The sequence below is a fragment of the Sapajus apella genome, unplaced genomic scaffold (genome assembly GCF_009761245.1).
Source record: "Sapajus apella isolate SASKATOON/1434 unplaced genomic scaffold, GSC_monkey_1.0 scaffold70, whole genome shotgun sequence".
Classification (NCBI taxonomy): Eukaryota; Metazoa; Chordata; class Mammalia; order Primates; family Cebidae; genus Sapajus; species Sapajus apella.
In genome coordinates, this window is record NW_022437010.1 from 6,557,637 (window position 1) to 6,575,923 (window position 18,287).

At 41.1% G+C, this 18,287-nt stretch overlaps 1 long non-coding RNA gene across 1 annotated transcript; it reads right to left on the reverse strand.

Annotated features, from left to right (window-relative positions):
• Positions 1 to 278: 278 nt before the first annotated feature.
• Positions 279 to 15,896, reverse strand: LOC116531325. The gene is made up of 2 exons (XR_004260365.1): positions 14,494 to 15,896; positions 279 to 6,197 (listed from the first exon to the last, which is right to left on the reverse strand). It is a non-coding gene; the product is annotated as an uncharacterized LOC116531325 (long non-coding RNA).
• Positions 15,897 to 18,287: the final 2,391 nt, after the last annotated feature.

Consider the following 18,287-nt stretch of genomic DNA (forward strand, 5'->3'; position numbering starts at 1 on the left):
AGCATCTGCATTAAATATGTCTCAGCTTCTGCATTAAATTATGTCTTACATGCTTATAAAAATTTGCAAAAGCATATTTATTTTCTTGATTAAATATGTTTGCAGAACAAAATGGCTTTCTAGGAGCAACTCTTCATAATCTCACACTCATGGGAAATACCATTTTGCAATAGGAACCAGTTGCATCAAAGCCAGGCTCTCTTATAGAAGAATGCCACCAAATGCAAATGTCAATACCTAGTTAGCTGTTAATTCCTTTGGAAGGATCATTCTTTTTGACTGTGAAATGACCTTTTTTTTAAAATTCCAAAAGAACATCATGTGACCAGCTTTATCTGTTTTTGCCATGAAAGGCAAAGCAAAGAAGGGGAAGAGGTAGTCTTTTAAAAAATAATTTAATTATTTCAGATTCAGGGATTACGTGTACCAGTTTGTTACAATGGTATACAATATAAAGCTGGGGTTTGGGCTTCTAGTGAACCCATTACTCAAACAGTGAACATAGTACCCTGTTTCAGTACTACAATAGGTAGCTTTTCAACACCTGATCCCCTCCGTCCCTCCCTCCTTTATTGAGTCCCCAGTGTTTATTGCTCCTGTCTTTACATTCATGCATATCCACTGCTCAGTTCCCACTTACAAATGAAAACGTGGTATTTGATTTTTTGTTTTTGATTTTCTGATTTTGTCTCCTGAATCATATTTTACATTAGTAAAGTATTCTAGGTTGGCAGTTATGTTCTCAGCTCCATCTTCATACTTCCATGATTACTGTGGAAACCCACACTCAGTGTCATTGCAGGCCCTCAGGCAATCTCTCTTTCTCCCTCTGTGCTTTCAACATCTTCTGCTTTACCTGTAGTTTAATTCACTTTGGATAATGGCCTTCAGCTGCATCATGTTGCTGAAAGAACATGATTTCATTCTTTTTTATGGGGGTACAGTATTCCACGGTGTATATGTACCACATTTTCTTTATCCACTACACTGTTGATAGGCACTTAAGTGAGTCCCTGATTTTGCTATTGCTGCAATAAACATACATGAGCAGGTGCCTTTTTGACAGAATGATTTCTTTTTCTTTAGGTAGATACCCAGTAGTGGGATGCTAGGTGAAATGATAGTTCTCATTTTATTTCTTTGAGAAAGGGAAGAGATATTCTTAACAAAGTGGACCACCTGGACAATTACTGCCATAAGAGTTTATCTTTGAAGATATAAATGAGGAAACAGTCTAGGAATTACAAACTAGGCATAAGCAAATTAACAGTCCTGAAGTATTTCATATGAAAACGTTGTAGACCTAGCACACTAATAACTATAGCGGGCATTCACGTTAACTTAACAGCCCCCAAAGGCAGGGAGCTTTGAGATCACCGTCTATTAGATCATGTTTACAGATCTTTCAGAAGTTACTTGCAAGGAATACTCTTTTCATAAATATCACAAGATGTATTATTTACTATGGGTTTCATGTTTATATGGCTCAGGTGAAAAATTACTCTCCAAAAAAGAAAGCGTTGTAGAGTGAAGCTGTCACTAGGCAGAGCTGATGGCTCGGTCATGGGCTTAAAGCCTACTTTATAGGCTTAAGCCATGGTCAGAATTAACTCATCCACCCTCTCAAAAAAGAACAAAAATACCTCCAGTGAAACAGCAGCACTTTTTTCTCTCTTTCAAATATTTCTTTTGAAGCTAAAACCTACAGACTATGCTAGGGGATCAGGGGCGATTACAGGGAAGAAGGGGACTTGTTACTTTTCATCCTAGGGTGTTTTGTTTATTTAAGCAGGATGTTAAAACAGCAACAGAACCTGGCACACACACAGAAAACAGCACAGCGCCCTCAAGAGCAAGATATCCAGGAGTCCTGCCGTTCTTTTTGCTTCTGGTTTCTAGTGAGTGGGGCTCAGGGAGGAAGCAGGGTCCCCTTACTTCCTGTTTAAGACCAGAGCTATGAATTTATAAAAATGATTATGTGATTGAATGGGGAATGTACACTTTGTGTTGAATGCTGGATTTTAAGGAGATGGTAATGAGTCTTTACAACTTAACCAGATCCATGTACGTCATAACCGAGGTGCTTTAAAGGCTTGCTGAGATAGAGAAGTCAAACTGCATAAGGCCAAACAACACGCAGGGAGTCACTCTGTACCAAGCACATGTAAAGAGACAGATATGGTACCCCACAATGGCAACAAACCAGACTCATGTGACAGCTTCCAAGGGCATCAAGAAGCACAGCTTTTAAAATCTACTCTCTCTAAGGAGCAATCCCATAAAGTTAAGATATCTTCTACATATGAAAATATTTTGACAGCTCTATTAATGAAAACATCCTTAAACATCACGTTAGACATGAACTACATCTCAGGATTCGGGTTTCCATTTCCTTTCCTACAAGTCTCTTCCCCCTACTTCTTGAGAAAAGGCAGACCATGATTTACTGGCCTTCTTGTCCCTCAAAAAACATCTGAGGCAGGGAAGTGGAGCTTAAACACGGCCAAGGTCAGCATCTCCAGCTCCATTATCTGGGTGACCACAAAAGCCACTTAGCAACGGGTGCCACTCCAACCTTCAATAAGGAGTCCTGCTGGGGCCACCCCCTCCCCAGCCACCAGCCTGGCCCTGAGACAACTTATGCCCACAGCTAACAACCCCGTTTGCAGTAAGCATTCTCCAGAGAATGGTAACCTAGGCATCACTGCATACACCATAAATACACATAACGAGAAAGGACAAAGAGAGGCTTCCCTAATATTTTGCTCATAGCATTACATTTTTCATTGACATTTATGTTTTAACTGTTCTCTATTTTTAGATCCTCTGCATCAAATAAGTAACTGCAAGTAACTGCTATTAATGAACTAATCTCACTTTCTATACTATTTTGATTATTGATGTGATGGTTAATACTGAGTGTCAACTTGATTGAAGGATACAAAGTATTAATCTTGGGTGTGTCTGGGTGGGAACTGCCAAGAGGTTAACATTTGAGTCAGTGGCTTGGGGAAGGGAGATCTACCCTGAATCTGGTGGGCACAATCTAATCAGCTGCCAGGGAATATGGGGCAGGCAGAAATATATGAAAAGGAGAGACAGGCCTAGGCTCCCAGACTACATCTTTCTCTGTGCTGGATGCTTCCTGCCCTTGAACATCGGACTCCAAATTCTTCAGTTTTGGGACTCAGGATGGCTTTCCTTGCTTCTCAGCTTGCAGACTGCCTATTGTGGGACCTTGTGATTGCGTAAGTTAAAACTTAATAAACTCCCCTTTATATATATATTCCTATTAGTTCTGTCCCTCCAAGAGAACCCTGACTAATACAATTGCTAACAAGCTCCCTAACTAGAGACTCACCTCCCACGGGCTAGCACCTGCATGCTACACTGTCAGGAGCTTCACCACAGTAGTCGGGAGGACAGGGAGGGATGGGAATACCGATGGCAAGAACCAGCAGTAACAGTCATATGCATTACACACATGTAACGAAACAGTAACACTCAAGTCACAGTTCAAAGTTTTTCTTTTGCTGGAAGCATAAACTTGTTCTTAAGATCCGTATGAGCTGTGTTTGTGTTGACAAAAGTCATCCCAACAGTCTAACCACGTGGCAGCCACTCAGAGCTGTCTGCCTGCCATCAGGTGAGGTGTTGAGAGAAAAACGGCATGCAGAGCCAGAAGAGGTGGTGCTGACAAACAGATGCCCCTTCTCCACCAAACATCTATGTTAGAAAGCACTCTGTAAACGCAGTATCTAAAGGCAGAATCTCCTAAGTAAGGAAGAGTCCCTAAAACGCAAGTGTGCAGAACTAGTAGTCATCAAAATAATCTAATTATCTTATGACAGAATCCACAGTCAAATTCTCTTTCATGGGACAGTCACAGGCAAGGCTGCCACCCTTAAATCGGGCTTTCCTTACAGAGGGAATGAGTGTCGTAGCACTCTGCAGACCCCTGGCTGGGACATAACTCTATCTGCTTCTTCATCTGTGATGCAACGGCAACCAACTCAGGGCTGAGAAGGCTTAAGCAAGGCACCCAGGGCAGCTGACCTACCTATACAATGGCAAGTAATCTGCAGTGACCACTACTGAAAAGAATAGACTAGAAGTAGAAGCACACAGGTCACAGAATCGAGCTCACACTAGAAATAAAATTTCACTGTCTGTTGTAATCCAAGGATAGGCTTGTTCCACAGAACACGTCTCTGCTGTGTGACTCACCAAAAATATCACAAAATAGAAAGCAAGAAGGAAAGCTTAATAAGAGAACTGCCAGCCACCAAACCAACAACAAAACATTCTCATGAACAATGCTTAAGAAATAATCAGTAAAATGTGTACAAATGATTCTAGTTCTAGAACTATTCTAAAAGCACATACACTCTCACAAACCAATCTGTCATGAACAAGCCCAAAATGAGCAGAGACCACTGCAGGTGCTGACCATTTAATCCGGGTAACTAACATTTGCCCAGTGTTTATGTGGCAACCACTGTTTTAAGCTCTGTACCTCTGTTAACTCATTTAATTCCTGCAAAACACTATGAGAGATATCATTTCTGTCTTCCCCTTTTCCAGAGGAGGAACTGGGGCACAGAGGTTAAGTAATTCTGTCGAGGGAGCAGTAACTGGAAGAGCGGGATTCAAACTCACGCAGACTAATTCAAGTCTACACTCTCCACCTTCAAGCTGACAGCCTTAAATTCTGAGTCTGTACATAAATATTGCAAGACTTGTAATATATCCTGTAATCTAAAACAAAACAAAAGGCAGGTCATAGGAAAGATGAATAGGCATACCAGCCAGGAGGGATTGCCTAGACAGGCTGGCCGGGGGTGGCGCTCACTCCCGTGGCTCCGGCTGTGTGGTGCTAGGCAGGTTCCTAAGGCTCTGTGAGCTCTGGTTTGCTCATCCAGGTCACTGGATGGCTGGACAACAGTGGTGCCGACCCTTAGAGGGCTGCTGTGACAAGGAGCCGAAGTGTTTGGGTGTGAAACATTTTAGCGCCTGACACCTACCAGGACTGTATTTATGTTCACCATTACTACATGTCAGTAAGGTAATAACCTACAATAATAATCAAAACAAATAGTGGTTGAGTGCTGACTCTTAGATTTTTACCTGAGTTGCCCTTCCTCTTTACTGCTTGAATTTTTCTAGGAAAATAATGTGGTTTTTTAAATACAACAACAACAACAAAAAATCTATTTAAAGACTCACTTTGGACAAGAAGTATATTTTAAGATAAAGGAAAATGAAAGAAAGTGGATGAACAAGGCTTCTAGTTGAACTTCTTGCATTGAGAAATAAGCACAATTTTGAAGAAAAGTGAAAATATGCAAAGGAGGCAGAGCCTAGAGCTAGTGCGATATAGAAGCGTGAGTCCACGGGACAAGACAGGGTGTGGGAAGAAAAATCTTTACGCTGAACAGATACAATTCAACTTGGCAAATCCATGTCTTTAAATTACCATTTCAGCAAAGAGGTGGTTTTCCTTCTAAACAGGCATAATGAGAATTATGGATGAACAAAAGCTGACTTAATTTCTTCAGCAAGGGTTCAAGGAGCACAGCGATCACTGGGTAATTCCCTGTAAAGTTAAATGGAAGACCTGGGACACATCTGAATTCAACAGAGATTTCGGAGAAGCACATGGCCAGAAACAACATTCTTACGTCCAATGACAGACTGTATTGAAATAGACAGAAGGGATCCATAAACAGGTGGCGCTGTGAGCACAGGTCACGCCCTGGAGACTTGCCCATCAGGAGACTTTTAGAAATCATCCACATGTACCAAACTGGCAACAAACAGTCCTCAACAATCTACCTGTTCTGAAGGGACTTCAAAGGCCTACAAAGAAGACCTTAAGTTTGAGAAAGGGTGAGTTACCAGAAAAAGGCAGAGTCTAGTAAGAGTCTCGTAGACTTATTTCAAGAATTTCAGCAAATTTTGCCCCATGTAGGGAAGTCCTCCCCTACGGCAACATTGGCAACTGCTGTTAAATTCAGTGTTTACTCTTGTGTATGTAAAAATATATTGTTTTTACATAAAATTTTTCACCAGAAATTTGGGTAATTGTGAAATACCTTGGGGAGGATGTCTGGATGCAAAACTTCATTTTTTAAAGTTCTGGAGACGTCTGGTGGTGAGGGTTGAAGGTCAATATGAATGTATTTAACACCAGTGAACTGTACACAAAAAATGGTTAAAATGGCAAACTTTGTCACATATATTTTACCATTTAAAAGCCCCAATTTTTACAATGAAAAAAGCCTGTGTTTTTCTAATTGTGAAAGGCCACAAACTATAACCCGGAACCATGCATGACCACTGAAAGACAGAGGAAAGCTGCCTTTCTCTTAAGCTGACTTCTCTCACCTCTGTGGACCACTGCCTGGTTGAGAAAGGAAGTGCCAGGAATTCCGCCCCACATGAAAAATCATGAGATAGCCCAGGACAAAACCATCCTGTCTATACTCATCAGGTTAGGTTAGAGTTTCTCTTTCAAATCAGTGAGGAAATGTGCAAAAAATATTAATTAATGATTCTAATATCTTGTTGACTTTTCCACTGGGTGTAAAAGGCTTCACAAAGTTCTACCTGCCCCAAGCTGAGCTCCTGAAGCTCCCCCAGTCCTGGAACTACTCCACCTTAGTCTTCCCCATCAGCGTTCCAGCTGGGGCCATCCTGGGCTCTCTTCTTTCCCTCCCACCCAGGTTCAGTCTTTCCAGAATTCACATGTCTTGCTCTTCCTGCTGCCATCACCCAGGCCCATACCACCATTGTCCTGGCCATGACTGTCCCAACAGCATCCTCACAGCTAGCTGTTCCCCTGCTTCCACGCTGACACCCTCAGGCTGCCTGGTACAACTGAAGGGTCCTGTGGACATGTGTGGGCTGCCCCTCTGACCCCTCATCCCCTTCCCTCCTCTCCAGGCACCATTGGGCTCTGTCCCATTCAGGGCCTGCGCACTTCCACGGCCTCTGCTTACAAAGCCCTGCCCACAATTAGCTATCCGGCCAACAACTTCGCTGCCCTCAGGCCTTTACTGAAAGGTCACTTTCTCAGTGACACTAACACCCCAGCAATCCAACCTAAAATTTCAAATCTTGTCCCAACACTTCATACCCCGCTCTCTGCTTTATTTTTTCTCTTTAGCATTCAACACAGTCTGACGTATTTTATGATCTCGTTTGATGCCCCTCTCCTCTACTAGAAGGCTGGAATTTTTGTTTGTTTTGTTCACTGCTACACCCTGATGTTTTTACATATCTGTGCTGTGATCACAAATGAGCCACATTTGCTGAGCATGTGAGATCTCTATAATCTATATAATCATGTGGGCCAGATCTCAACACTTTTGATGTGCCGTAAGTTAAACGGTAATTCTTTTTTTCTAACTGCCTGGGGTATGCATTTAGCCAGACTCGACCTTGACAACAAATAGACAATGAGCACAACAACTCTATCCGAGCATGAGATGCCCAGTACTGAGCCTGACCGTGACAAGGCAAGGGTTCTGAAGCCTACCCACTCTGCACACTGAGAGCTACATTTTTCTAACTGCAGGTGGAGACCCCTTAGTGTGTCATAAAATCATTTCATTAAACAGCCTTTCATAAAACGAGCCAGAACAGAACAGAGTGTGTTGCCCATAGTAAAGTTAGTATTCTATGAAGTTTTTCATCTTAAATGCTTATGTGTAGATTGTGATGTAAGCTACATTTTCAACCATGGGCTATGGTCAAGAAAACTTTGTGAGATAAAGGATCCACAAATAACTCTCAGAAGAATTTGGGATTTCCCTGGTCCTTCCACCAAACGGAAAAAAAAGCTGTATGAAAAATCATTAGTGCATGTGCGCAACTTTCTAGGTTGAGAATCTATGCCTTTTAGCAGATTCCAGAAGGGACTCTGGGCTTAAATAGGTTAAAAACTGCCGATAAAAGTTAACTGGGTGGTGGCATGGGCCTGCAATCCCTGCTACTCAAGAGGATGAGGTGGGAGGGTCCCCTGGCCCCAGGAGTTCGAGGTTGCAGTGAGCTATGATTGCAACACTCTGATCACAACACTGCACTCCAGCCTGAGCAACAGAGCAAAACCTCATTCTCTAAAAAAAATTAAAATTTTAAACTGCTTCATAAGAGGGTATTAATAGAGAAAAGGGTCAATTATCTTTCACTTTACTTCAAAGGGTTAAATATTGGGCTTTCATTGACTATCTTTTTTGAAACCACTACAGATCTATTAATTTATATAAACCTTCCTCTTATCTATCTATCTAGTCAATCTAAAATCCTAAACGTATTATCCAGGAAATAATTATTTCTCTCATTTTATCCTAAAGCAACCCTGTCTAGACATGGACTATTTCTAGAATTCCAACACTCGACAAGGAAGCTCATATTGACCCTATTCATATATTTTATAATTAAAACCAGATTGGGTTGAATTCCGACCTTAGCCCTGACTCTAGTCATGAATCTTGGCTGACAATTATCAGGGGCCTCCTTAGACGACTTCTTTTAATTTTATCTGACTCTTTACAGTTCTAATGCCAGTGGCCAAAAGAGGACAGGCCAAACCTAAAATGGTGTGTGGTGCTTCATGTACACCCCCGGGGTGGCTGGTTTTTGTTTTGACATCACTTTGGGGGTTGACAGACTCGTGGAACCCAACCTTCCTGATGCTGCCACTGATGGGTGACAACTTACCTGTCAGGTACACATGGCCTCGATGGGACATGCTCCCTCCCAGCCTTGGAACCTTGTTTGTCCTCACGTTGTGTCATGAGGTTATTTTATTCCAGGTGGCATAGCATTTTGACATTTGAAAACACCTGACATAGCAGAAGACTTGGCGTCTTTATCCTCTCTCTAAACATCACTAAAAGGAACACACGTGGAGCTCCCAGGTGACCAAGCGCCTCTACCACCTCACCAACCAAAACTGACTTACTAGGAGTCTTCGGGGTGCACAGTCCTTTGTGCTGGGGAGAACTATCAAGTGCAAACTTGATGATCTGATGGGGGTCATACATGAAACTGCGTAATATAAACAGGGTCATGTGAACTAGGGATGCTGAGTTTTCTGGAAACTGGGATGAGGAAACATCTTAAAGATGATCCGAGCCATGCCTGCAAGATGGCATCACTTGGATTATGTAAGAATCTAAGTGTCAGTTGCAGTGAGGAGAGCCAGACACTGGTGTGCTCACACAGGTCTTGAGGATTACGAATACCTTACCTGCTGAAAGAACTGGCCTACAAAGATGAGCCAGACACAGCTTTGCCCTTGCCCTGCTGGAGGAGGCCACATGTGCACAGTGAACTACACCCCAGGGGACATGTGCACAAAGCACGCAAACTCAGAGAGACTCGCCAGGAGCAGGGACTCACCTCTGCACAGAGAATCAGGACAGCACCTTCACAGAAGCCCATCTGTGCTGAATTTCAGGAAAACAAAATTTTACAAAGTGGGAGGAAGATTCCAAGATGAAGAAACAAGGTGTGCAAAGGCACAGGGGAACACGAGGTCGGCTAAGAGGTGCCTGCCATGCTGTTCTGCACATGCAGGTGTGCTGTGGTGTGGCGGGAGAAGCTGGGGCGGCTGTGGGGACAAGTATGAGGAGCCAGTGTCACACAGAAGGCGGGCTCTATCCTGTATGCAAAGGTGACAGCTGCCTGATTTTTATTTTTTTTCTTTCTTTCTTTCTTTCTTTTTAAAAGATCTTCCTGGCAGGAATATGGATGTTGGAAAAAGAAAGGCAGGAGACGGGGACTCCATGCAACACCCTGAAAGAGAAACCAGCACCTGAAGCAAGACAGCAGTGAAACTGAGAACAGATTCAATAGAGACTTTAAGAGCTATCCTTAGTACTAAAAATGGGAGAGGAAGGGAGGAGGAGGGGAATGAGGAGGAGGAAGAGACGGAAGAGGTCTGCATGAACTGATGGTGATTAGGAACAAAGGCCTGGAGGTTCCGCAGTGGGAAGTCCTGGATTCAGACACAGGCTCTGCCATCTAGCAGCTTAGCTTTAGATAGGTTACATTACCCTTTCTCAAGCTCTCTGAACTTTGATGTCCTCATTTTACAGACGAAAATAAAAATAACTACCTTCTGGGTTGTTATGAAGATTGAACGTGGTAATTCTTTTAAAGTACAAACCAGTACCTGGCCTATGTACGCACTCAATAATGGCTATGAAATTACTGTCATCAACTACACGGGGAAGCACAAGGTGAGCCCTGGCCACCTTAATATGTCAAAAAGCAGGTAAAGACTAATGAAGGAGTATGGGCAGATGTCAAAAGAACAAAGGGGCTGGGCACAGTGACTCATGCCTGTAATCCCAGCACTTTGGGAGGCCCAGGGGGAGGATCACTTGAGACCAGGGGCTTAAGACCAGCCTGGGCAACAAAGTGAGACCTCTTCTCTACAAAGAATTAAAATATTAGCTGGGCATGGTGACATGCTCCTGTGGTTTTGGCTACTTGAATAGCTGAGGTGAAAGGATCACTTGTACCCAGGAGCTCAAGGCTGCAGTGAGCTATGATTAAGCTACTGCACTCCAGCCTGGGTGACAAAGACCGACCCTGTCTCCAAAAAAAAAAAAAAGAAAAGAAAAGAAAAAAGAAAAAAAGGCCAGAGAAACTCACAAGAAATTGGTCCCTACTGGCTAAAATTGTACAATTCAAACAAAAAGAACGTATTTGAATCATCGAATAAAAATCATAAGCCCACAATGATACACACACAAAAATGTTAAATCTTCACTTATAATCAATGATTTTACACCAAATGTAAACTTGGTTTAAATCTAAAGTGGCCAAAAAAAAAAAAAAAGACTTGGCCCTGCCTTTTTAGGAGGAATCATAGTTTGTCCAAGTTGGTGACAGCTCTTCCTGGCATAAGTCTACCTGGTAAGCACAGAAGGAACAACAGAACTAGAAAATCTTCCGATGGTAACACTCACTGAAGATTCAGCAAGGTTCATCAGTAGACGCTAAATCCACGTATTGAAACATTAACGGGAAATGGGATTTCTGCCTGGTGCCTACATGCCACCAAACAGGTTATCTGTAAAGCGAAAAGGGGCAGCCATCGCTTTACAGAAAAGCAAGGGAGGGAGAAATAAATTACACACACTACCAAGAAGCAACTAGCCTGGTTACCTCAAAAGCCACTATAAAAATAAATAAATAAAGTAGGGACTGACACCAAAAAGTGTATAAAATGCCACACTGTTTTCGATTAGTATTATCATCACCCCCACTTATTTGAACCTCATTTCAACTGGGGGCTGCTAGTTTCAGCACTCCTCAGCCCTAGATCATTCCCCAAATTTGACTGTTCAGTTTCTCAGATTACATCCAGAATGACGGCCACATGCATCTTCTGACATGAGGCTGAGAAAGCCTGAATGAATACATGCATATGATCAGGGACTGCTGTGTTAAGACTTTTTACCAAGGGGCAGGTGGATGCAATGCGCCTGCAAATGCAGTGAAGAGTTAAAGGGTGGTTCCTTTCCAGACAGGTGCTCGTGCCCACCTGAAAATCCCCTCACAAAAAGTCCAAGCAAATCACCTGTTTCTACCTCCCGAAAGATCTGTAAACAGAGACAGCCCCCAGACTCCAGCTTCCTACAGCCACAAGAGAGGAGCTGTCCCAGATGCTGCCTGCCACAGTGAAGACATCAAAAGCTCACCCCTAAGCTACAGGGAGAGTTAAACATTTCCCAGCCCAGAAACTCTCCAATATAGAGAAGTGCTCATGCTTCTTTTATGACAATCCTTCAGCTTTATATGATAAATAATAACAATCAAGTACCTAGAATATCTACATGCCAGGCACTAGGTTAAGTCTCTATCATCAATTCACTCATTTGATTCTCACCACCCTGCTGTTATGTCCATTTTACAGTTTGGAAAACTAAAGGTAACTCTGGCCCAGGTTATAGAACTAACACAGAGCTCAAAGGTGGGAGACCCAGATTACTACTTTCTATTAAGTAAGACGTCCTCTGGCTCTGAAAGGGAACACATACGCCAATCTGTAATAACTATGCCCACCAATCTAAGCAAGCCCCGAAATCTTTAGAGCAGCAAGATTAAATCACAAATCCTAGTCAGTCTAGAGCCACAGACCCTACTGCTCAGTTTTAATTAGTCCTTGCCATGTGCCTTGGTGCCATTACATTTCCCCTGGTAATCAAAAGCTTTTTTAGAATGAGGAGTACTCCTGGATTTCTGCCTGTTAGTTAAGAACTCTGTATTGGCTAATGCAAATTATGCATTTTTCAAATAATATTTTAACTCCTAAAAATTTTTATTAAGTATCCAAATTATATTAATCCCTCCATTCTAATTGCCCAAATGGAGAATGATCTACCTTACTCACCAGTCAGCATTTCATCCACTTAGCTAAATTCTAGTGTGTGGCCTTCACAGTCTAACTACGTGGTTTTAATTATCAAATGGCATATTTCATTTCTACTTCTTGATTTACATTGCCATCACAAAATGTATTACATCTAACGTTCTCACTGAACCATTGTACATTTTAGGGGTGGACAGTAGCATTCTTAAACTCTATGAATACTTTTAAAATTAAAAAACTTATAGAATAAACACAATTACTAGTTTAAATGGCCCCAAGAGTAACAAGAAAATAAAACCTATTTAAAGTAAGTAAATAGGAAAATAAAACCTATATAAAAACTCTTGAGTTCCCACAAGCTCTATTAAGATTTTAAACTAAAACATCAACTTTTCTAGTTAATTGACAAAAGGTCACCAAATTGAACTTTTAAAGACAAAATACACAGCAACAGTAAAAGGTATAACACACTACATCTCTTCAACCATAGCTCAAATAGAATGAGAACAGAGTTTTGTCTATCTAAAATCTAGCTATATACCTCATCCCTAGCAGACACTCAAGTATTTGTTGAATTAACCACAGAATGAATTGTGATACTGGCAATGAGCAAGAAGCATAAATGTGAAGAGTCAATAAGCAAACAGTTATCCAATGTGCATGTATAAGGCCCTTGTTACTAATATTCCTCTCACCCACAAAACTCTATGAAGTAGGTTGAACATGTATTATTTTTGCCAATTCAGTCACGAGAAAACAGGTTCCAGAGTTAAATGAATGACCTGAAGGCACCCAGCTAATCCACTCCAGCTAGTGGAGGGCTGCAACTGGCCCCTTTCTCCCCGCCCTTTCCCCCAATTCCATCCCGTTCCCTGCCTCCTGTTTTCTCCTGAGCACGGCACACCATCCCACCACCAAACACACCGTGTTTTACTTCTGTGTTTGTGGCATACACGTGAGCTTTATGAAGGCAGAAACTCATTAGTATTGTTTCCTGCTATGTCCCATGAACTTTTAAGCATCCGGCACTTAACAGGTGCAAAATAAGTAAGAATTTTCTGACATGCTTCAAGTTGGAGAGAGATTTTTTTTTTTTTCCTGGACAATATTCTTTGAACAGTGAAGTTTTTGTGCAAAAGCAGTGGAGAAAGAAAATAAGAGCACTTACTTTAAAACCACCCCCCAAATAACTAACATACAAAAAACTTAAGATTGCTAATCTTTAAAAAGAACATACCACATGAATTATCATGCCTCTCAGTAGTGACCGTAGTGTCTGTAGTCTCCTGTTTATAATTCAGTTAACCTCAAAAAGTACTTGCACTTGTCAGATAATCGTTAAGGTATGTTTCCATGAAGACTCATTTTGCCAAAAGTCAGTACTGTTTTCGTAATTGGCTTTTCTCATTCCACATTTGTAACAGGCTCCAACACCATTATGAAGCCCCCTTCAAGATGTTTTTCCTCATCCAGGTTTGCCTAAAATGTTGCTTTATACATGTTGGTTTTTAAAAACACTCATTCCTGCCTTCAGCAATTTAAAGGAGAGACGATGGACTCAGGCAAAAAAGTTTCATCTAGATGTCCCTAAATAATCTGAATACTCTTAAGACAGACCACTCTTCTAGGCTAAATATGATTAAACCTAAAATTTGATAAGAAAAAAGGTATCAGCTCTACAAGAACAGGTGAATGACAACTAGGGCCTAATAATAAATTACTTACCTTTTTAATCTTTGCTGTTATACACTGAAGAATGTTTAGAAAAATGACTCAAGCATTATTAACAAAGTAAACAAGATAAGCTTCAAATAGCCTATAAATACAATGACCTTCTGCCCTTGTCTCTAACCCTTCACAAAAGAAAGGCCAAACTGGCCAGCAGGCGTCCCACCAGGCTTCACAGAGAAGCCTCCAGGCAACCAAATGCAACTGTGTCTTCTACACAATTGAGGCACACGACCCTCAATCCTTAGCATGTCCTAAAAAACAAATAAAGACTAAAACGCAAGCCATCAGGCGGCTATAAATAACCACACAACTAAAAATACACTGTGCTAATACTCCCTAGGAAAAATTCCCCTCCTGATCAAAATATTTACCTTTTCACTGAATTGAACTTTTGGATCAGCTGTGATGCAGTGCAGACTCTCTCCTGTCTGGAAGACCTTCATTGTTGTTTTCCTAAGTAAGAAGAGTACACTGTTCTCACGTGCCTGCTCATTGATGCATTTGTCAAACGGAACATTTTCAACACCATAGTAGGAGTTATACATGTGGCTTAAGGTACCAGCAATTCTTTCCAAATTGATTATCTAGAAAAGGATATAATAGGTAATTCTGACTACTTTTTAAAAGTCTTTACCAAACTCTCCGATTTCTATAAAAGTTTGCCATCTGAATAAAAGCACCAAAGAATCAGTCTGCCACACTGGAGTTATGTTACCATGAGTTCACTCATTCAACCAGTATCGTCAGACACTACTATTTATCACTGTTTATTGCCCTTACAATAAGCACCCCCTCCCAAAAATACCCTGCCTTACATTGCTCACATTTTTCTTGAGAAAGCCTACCTAATTTCATAAAATCATACGTAACTATGGTTAAATTTCATTAAACTTCAATGTTTATAAGCAAAAGCATAAGCAAGTAAGATTTTCCCATTTCAATACTGGTCATTAGCCAGTCAGCAGCAGTTAATTTCAATTATGGGACGTGTGAAAGCAAGAGCACAAACCCTCAGGAAAGCTTTCACAGATCTTTTTTCTAACCAATCTTATGGCAATGCCAACATGCAGAATCAACTACACAACTCCTGCCAGTTGTTCCTGACTCCATACCCCCAAAGCGCAGGAGGCTTCCAGCACCTTTCAGCTTTCTTTTATTGAGTCCTACTCTGGCTGTAGGGACACAAAGTTGTTATTCCAATTCAAAACACAGCAGAAGTTGTAAATGTTTCAGGGGCATTTTTGCCCACTCTAAAGCTCGATTTTTAAAGTATGAAATTTAAAACTACCACACCGATTGGTCCTGGAGAAAACGGAAGTTTTAAGGGCAGAACTTGATATATATACGATGAAGTGACTATACAAATCCTACTTTAATTCACTGAACTTTCAATTCATGACAAGAGAAACAATAGAAAGACTGTTAACCTTGAATCTTATACCATCACTCAACAGTCACCGTAAGTTTCAGGTGTCAGGTTAAGAATACAGAAATGATCTGAGACCTAGACCCTGCTATCACAAGATGCTCAGCTAGAGAGAAACAGCATCAAAGAGCAGTAAATTTAATTTCAACAGAAAGATGTACAACAGCAGCCCTCTTAGCTGCCAAAAGAAATGTGGGGAAGACACACTAAACAGGACACTGGGGACCTACAACAGTTGAGTGGACCATGTGACAGAGACAGGTGGGGGTGGCAGGTGATGAAGTAATGAGATGGACAGAGGCTCAACTTCGATGCACTAAGGCTTTCACAAGACTTACAGAATACCAATCTCCACTAAACAGGACACTGGGGACCTACAACAGCTGAGTGGGCCATGTGACAGAGACAGGTGGCAGGTGACGAAGTAATGAGATGGACAGAGACTCAACTTCGATGCACCAAGGCTTTCCCAATACTTACAGAACACCAGTCTCTAGGATGGGAACCAGAAATCTGCAACTACCCTCACATACTCATGATTTGGGTCCACACAATAGTTACAGGTCCATCAGTGGCATTCCTGGGTGGTTCATGCCAGGTTTTAAGCAGTAGAGAGACATGACTGTAACTGGGTCTCATTAGTTCACACAGCAGGGCTGTGTAAATATAGTGTGAGGAATAAGAATGGGTAGGTCACAGATCTAAGTGGATCTGAGACTACTGCAGAACAGGGGTGGCAACTTTGCTGACCAAAATGGGGAAAGGAAAGAGCAGAACTATCCAAATTACAGAAAAGCTTAATTTTACGGATTTAAATAGGACAACCATATGTCTCGGTTCGTCTAAAATAGTCTTGGCTTACAGCTGCTGTCTCAATGTCCAATCTGGTTTTGTCTTTGTATTTTTCATTTTTAATTAAATATTATGATTCATTATTGCATTAAAGTAAGCCAGCTTGGGTTTAATGACCTTTTTTTGTATGTTTTGCTTTTGTCACCATCTTATTTAGTAGCATGCAAGATACACATACAGTGAACAGAGTTCACACTTCTAGGTGTTGTTAACTCTAAAAGCCAACCAGGAATAAAACACCTATTTTCTGGGCCCTTTCCCAGTCCAAGGTAACTAACAGCTCCCTCCCCAGCATTCTGATGGAACAAAGCATGTTGGCATCACATGGGAAGCAATTACATAGAAGATTAGTCTGACAGCTTGTATTATAATGGTTTTGTCATGTATAGTGTAAATCCAAAAGTATTTTACTGTTTTGATTGCTTGTATTTTACAAGCCATTTTGTAAGCAATGAACTAAAAAATAAAAATGCAGATTTAATAAGTACTACATTTCCATTTCTCAAGAAAGTAAATAGTAAATGTGTAATCTGCACATCTGTCTACATTTGCCATGCACCCTGGGGTTGGAGTCCTATCAATGGGCCCATGGAAACCAGCAGACATCTGAAAAAATATTGATATCCACTGTCTCTTTTTTTTTTTTTTTTTTAAGAAGACAGTGCCCAAAGACAACTAATTCTTAAGTGCAATCACAGAGTTTGCATTTATAAAACTGTAGTATTTACACTTATTTCTAAAGGATGACTGTTCATTTGGATCAAATGACTTTCCTAAAATAATTATGCCAATCTTTTCCCTTAATGTTCTCCTGAACATAAAAAATATACACAATAGCAGTTAAATATTGGCTCCTTTAGCTTGGAAGAACTTTCCAGGCAATTAGATCGTGCCAGTTTTCAAATAAGAGATCAGTTCCATTAGCAGTTCTGTTTTTTTCAACCAATTTGTGGAATAAGGGTCAGCAAATTGGTCTGCAGGCCAAATCCACCCTGCCACCTGTTTTGGCATGGCCTACAGGGTAAGAATGGTTTTTATAGTTTTCAGTGGTTGGAAAAAGATCAAAAGCGAATGCTTTGTGATATATGAAAATTATATAAAATTCACATTTCTGCCAGGTATGGTGGCTCACACCTGTAATCCCAGCACTTTGGGAAGCCAAGGAGGGTGGATCATGAGGTTAAGAGTTTGAGACCAGCCTGATAAACATGGTGAAACCCCATCTCTACTAAAAATACAAAAATTATCCGGGCGTGGTGGCGCATGCCTGTAATCTCAGCTACTCAGGAGGCTGAGACAAGAGAATCGCTTGAACCTGGGAGGCAGAGGTTGCAGTGAGCTGAGATTGCACTACTGCACTCCAGCCTGGGTGACACAGCAAGACTCCTTCTCCCAAAAAAAAAAAAAAAAAAAAAATCACATTTCAGTCTCCATTAATAAATGAGTATATACCCACTCACTCATTAACACAGCTATCGACAGTATACAAACAAGTGAGTGTGGCTATATACTTTTACTGGGGTATATATATTTGTATTTGTATGTATGCTGTCTATAGCTATGTTAAGGCTACCAAGGCAGAAGTGAGTTGCAAGAGATAACTGGCACAGAAAGCATAAAATATTTATTGTCTGACCCCTTACAGAAAAGATTTGCTGAATCCTGCCTTAAAGGGTTAAACACTTGAAATTACTGTTAATAATAGTGTAAAAGCTCAATGAGGAACATTATTTGTTCTTGTGATTTTAATACAAATATAGGTTTTCATATACACAACTAATGCAAAGCAAATTAAAGTTAATACTTCATCATGCCAGTATGCATTCTCTTTGCCACTCATTTAGCCTTCAAAAAACTACGTTGAAAACCAGGTATCACAAAATGACT